This window comes from Mus caroli, chromosome 5 (genome assembly GCF_900094665.2).
Source record: "Mus caroli chromosome 5, CAROLI_EIJ_v1.1, whole genome shotgun sequence".
Taxonomy (NCBI): domain Eukaryota; kingdom Metazoa; phylum Chordata; class Mammalia; order Rodentia; family Muridae; genus Mus; species Mus caroli.
The window spans coordinates 23,259,535-23,264,431 of record NC_034574.1 but is presented as its reverse complement, the minus strand read 5'-3'; the positions used below and the strand labels follow the sequence as shown (position 1 = coordinate 23,264,431).

Here is a 4,897-nt window from a genome sequence, read left to right as displayed (position 1 = left end):
CTCTTTCTCCACATCCTCGCCAGCATCTGCTGTCACCTGAATTTTTGATCTTAGCCATTCTGACTGGTGTGAGGTGGAATCTCAGGGTTGTTTTGATTTTCATTTCTCTGATGATTAAGGACTGAGCATTTTTTCAGGTGCTTCTCTGCCATTCGGTACTCCTCAGGTGAGAATTCTTTGTTTAGCTCTGAGCACCATTTTTCATGGGGTTATTTGATTTTCTGGAGTCCACCTTCTTGAGTTCTTTATATATATTTGATATTAGTCCCCTATCTGATTTAGGATAGGTAAGATCCTTTCCAAATCTGTTGGTGGCCTTTTTGCGGGTGTCCGGAGACTCCATGGGCAAGGCACCCCGGTACTGGAGTGGACCGGAAGGGATTTGTGCCCCTGATCAGGCCGGGTTATCTGCTTTCCTAGTTAATGCAGTCTCAGGTCCCGAGAGATTGGATAAAAAATATGGAACACTTCACGAATTTGCGTGTCATCCTTGTGCAGGGGCCATGCTAATCTTCTCTGTTTGGTTCCAATTTTAGTATATGTGCTGCAGAAGCGAGCACCAGGTTTGAGTTTTTAAGACAAGGTTTGCCCTTGAATTTATTCCATAGTCAAGGAAAACCTTGAAATTCTGATCCTTTTGCCTCCACCTACCAAGTGCTGGGATAACAGGTATATGCCACCGTGTTTAATTTATGTGTGCCGGGGTTTGAACGCAGAGTTTCATGCATGCTAGGTAAGCATACTACCCATAGAGATATCTCCTGCCCAGAAAGCCATCTTCTTAAGTGGCACCAAGTAGGTGAAGGCACATGTCCAGAACAGAGTGAGCCTTGGGCTTCGCAAGCCCTCTCAGTACTGAGCCTGGACCTGCAGCCTCCCTTCAGTCTTGGTCTTTAGAGAGCCTCTGTGAGGGGGGTAGGGTTAGCAAATCCCTAGGAATCCTGCACCTGCCCAAACCATACTACCAGGTCATCTTTGACTTGGTTCCTCTGGTTTCTCAGTATAATCAGATGTTCTTGCATAAATGAGACATGCTTGTGACCTCCAGGCTCCTTGGAGACAACAGCTCCTGAGTGTGTGAGTATACTAACCATGATGTTCCTTTGGACATGCAGACACAGGGCCAGAGGAAACCTGCTTCTGGCATAGAGAAGTTTCAAAGCCTGAATAACAAGGTGACCAGTGAGCTAGAGAGCAGGTTATGAAGGGTGAGACAGGGTTTCTTATAGATCTGTCCTAGCTTGACTTTCAGCATCACACAGACACACACACACACACACAGGACAGAGAGAGAGAGAAACAGAGACAGAGAGACAGAGAGAGACAGGGTAAGAGACACATAGAGAGACAGAGGCAGCTAGGGTTCCTTTATCACAAGCCATCCTTGGGATGAGGCATCCTATCTGTCCCTTAGCTCATATGTGTCCAAGGTCAGCAGTCAGATCACAGCAGAACCACAGCATCCACAGGCAGTATCTGGGATCAAACTGTGTTCATCTGTGAACATAACACTCTCTGAAGATGAGTTCTGGGCCAGGATGGGTTGAAACAACTCTGGGGTTCTGATAGGGGCCTATAGCTTTCTGACTTGTGAGGCAGGTTTGATCTCATCAGGCAAAGACCTGCCATTCCTTTTTGTCTGCACACCCAAGAGTCCACAGGTTATGCTAAACCCTGAAAAATCATCAGACAAGTAGACTGTGAAAAGGTGCTGAAGAGAGGGCAGAAATAGGGGCAAATCACAGCCACCCCTGTTCATTTAAGAAAGACCTATGAGTTTCCTGTTATCTAAGAAGCTCAGCAAGCTCAAAGCTGGGTCACCCACACAACAAAACAGAGAGGTTGATGCTAGCCCTTTTCAGAATCCTTCAGAGCACCACATGCCTTATTCCCAGCCTAAGGGGTCATCAGTACTTCTAATAGTGTAAATGTAACAAAAAGTCACTAGATTAAACAAGAACTCCATATGTTTTCAGAAAATATTCACCACCTAGAATCATAACTCATAAGGTCACACGAGGATAGGAAGGCAAGAGAACTGGGTAAGAGGAGTCAGGGGACAGATGGGGAAATGAAGCAGGACAAAGAGATGAGGAGAGGGAAGATCTGGCAAATATACAGACAGACAGACAGACAGACAGACAGACAGACAGACAGGCAGGCAGACAGACAAGAGGGAGGGGCTTTTCAAGGGCAAAAATGACCACATGCTGTGCTAATGTGACCATGTCCCTTTACTCTTGATTCCAAAGTCAGCTTCCAGTCCCTTGTGCCTTCCAGAGGAGGAGAAGCAAGAAGGTGTCTGCAAATGCTAACCAATGTGAGAGGGCAATCTTAGAATCCTCAGACTGGGATTTGGTCAGGCTTTGCCTTCAGGTGTTGTGTCCCACCCCAGTGATCCCACTGTGGCTCAGTCTCTTCCCTGGACCCACTGTTGTCTGAACCCCCCTCTCCTCTGCCTGCAGGAGGAGTCCACAGAGATAACAGCACTTAATTGTTATCTGTGCTCATGATGTCCCTCAGGGACCTCTGGGAGTCTTCCTCTACTAATTTCTGCTCAGGGTCATTATCAGAGAGTTCATACATATGGATTCTTCCATCTCAGGAACTTGTCCTCAGGAACTTTTCACCCCTTGATCTTCTCCTTCAGGGGTTCCTCCATCTCAGGGAAGATCCTGCAACTGTGTGCACAGATTGCCATGTTAACTGGGATTAGCAATGAAGTTCAGGATGATTCTACTCACTTAGGTTTTTGGAAAGACTAAGGAGGTACCAATTCTCTACTGCAAAACTCCACTCTGCAGCAGTCACCAAGCAAAAAGTCCCAGACCCAAATGGGGACATCATCATGGGGAAGTTGCTGACCAGGCCCATGGGGGTTACCTTGGGTCCCAAATAACAGTAATTGATCCACAACCTCAAAGAACAGCTACTAAGGCCTGCAGCTCCCCATGATTCACATTCACTTGGTGATCTAAGACCATTGACATCTTCCATCCTGTGTGATCATGATTGGAGGACTCTGAGGCTCATTAAGACAGTTTCTGATGCCCACTGCAATCAGTGTTACTCTACAGGGTCCTGCTTCCCCACTACATAGAGAGGATGGACATATTCATCCTCTTCTTTCATTACCGAGAGCATTAAGCATTCCTTTGGAGTAGTATCTACACTTTTAAGATTTATTTTCTTTTCAAAATACTTGTATTTTGAAATACAAGTATACTTGTGTATATCTGTATGTGGATATATACTTAGGAGAACAAGTGCCCTTGGAGTCCAGCAAGCACAGGCTCCCCAGAGCTGGAGATACAGGTATCTGAGAGGTGCCCAGTGTGCATGCTGGGAACTAAACTCACTTCCTCCACCAACCCAGTAAGTGTTCCTAACCACTTAAAGCATCTCTCCAGCCCCAAAACATAAACCCTTTGATGAGAATTGTTTGTGACTGACAAAGTCTAGAGTCATTCACTGTACGAGCTCTGTGGAGACTGGTCACACAATTGCTTGCTATGCTGTACAACATGTAGCTACAGCTTCTTCACAGTCATTCTATCCCTTCAACACACACACACACACACACACACACACACACACACTCACACACACACACACACACACACACACACACACACACACACACACCACAGAAAAAGAAATAGAAAGAGAGAGGGAGAGAGACTTCAGAATACAGATTTCCACCCACTGCTATAGACCTGTACAATGCTAATTTGTGTTTACTAAGACATCTTTGGAGAAATTGAAGAGCCCCTCCCCAAGAGACCATATTATCTAAAGAGGCACTTAACTTCTAAATCATTTGGCCATTAAGAGTGAGTTAGAACATTGTGGATTCACAGCCCAAGTGGCATGTGAGAAATGAAGGACACACCTTGTGCTCACTTAGTCAGTTAACTATGCTACTTAGAAACTCATCCTCACAGGAGGGCTGCAGCTCCACACAAACTTGCTGACTCGGTCTGCATGTCTGATGGTATCCTGTGTTTCCAATGGTGGTCGGCCTGTCTGATGGCATCCTGCATATCTGACTATGTTCTTCCTTTTTGTCTCTTTACGCTTGTTTCGTTTCCTTTTTGCTCTCCTCATTTTTCTTCACATCCTAAAGACTGAGGTTACTGAGCCTGACCTGCCTCCCTGACCCTTGAACACACACTGAAGTAGAGATAGGAAGGAAAAACAACAGAACCATGGGCTCTGGCAGATATGGGCTCTAGCCTTCTTCTGAGTTTCACTGTTCTCGTAAGATGGGAGCCAAGCCTCACTTCTCTGACGTCACTGTAAGAATAACCCAACTGAGATGAAAGAATGGGTGACAACGTTAATGTTTTTATAAGACATTCAAAACTATTTGAAAAAGTTGGGCAAAGTTGAGCTCAGGTTCCTAGAATCAGAAAAAAGACAAATAATTAGAGTAACAAAAGCTCACATTCCAACTCAGCACTCCCATGTTGTAGTTCCCAGTGAGCCTCACTTAGTAAGAACAGCTGAATAACACGGTCTATCTAATATGATCCTTCTAGGCTGGAAATGTCATGCAAAACAGCAGAGACTATCACCAACCTACTTCAATAGCATTTCCTAAAACTCCACTACTCAGAGCCGGATACCCACTGCTATGCTCCTCCAGAAGCTCAGGAGGCTCTACTGGCAGCTAATGCTTTGTCAGATGTCAGGTGCTCATGATGACATTGAGTGTCAGGATGATGGTCACAGCTCAGCTGTCAATGGGCCAGCATACCAAGGCAGAGTGGCTCTTGGAGTTCACATACTCAGGGTGGAGGGGACATGTATATCCTTTGTGTATGTCCAGTGTTAGGTAATTAACCCACAGAGCAATTCTTATGCAATGCCTTATTGTTCTTTTTTTTTTTTTTTT

At 45.4% G+C, this 4,897-nt stretch overlaps 1 long non-coding RNA gene and 1 other non-coding gene across 2 annotated transcripts in view; both read right to left on the bottom strand.

The window, feature by feature from the left end:
* LOC110294613 overlaps positions 1 to 4,897 on the bottom strand; it is a 444,128-nt gene that overhangs the window by 261,869 nt on the left and 177,362 nt on the right. The window lies entirely within an intron of this gene.
* Positions 454 to 560, bottom strand: LOC115031263. Its single transcript, XR_003836862.1, has one exon. It is a non-coding gene; the product is annotated as a U6 spliceosomal RNA (small nuclear RNA).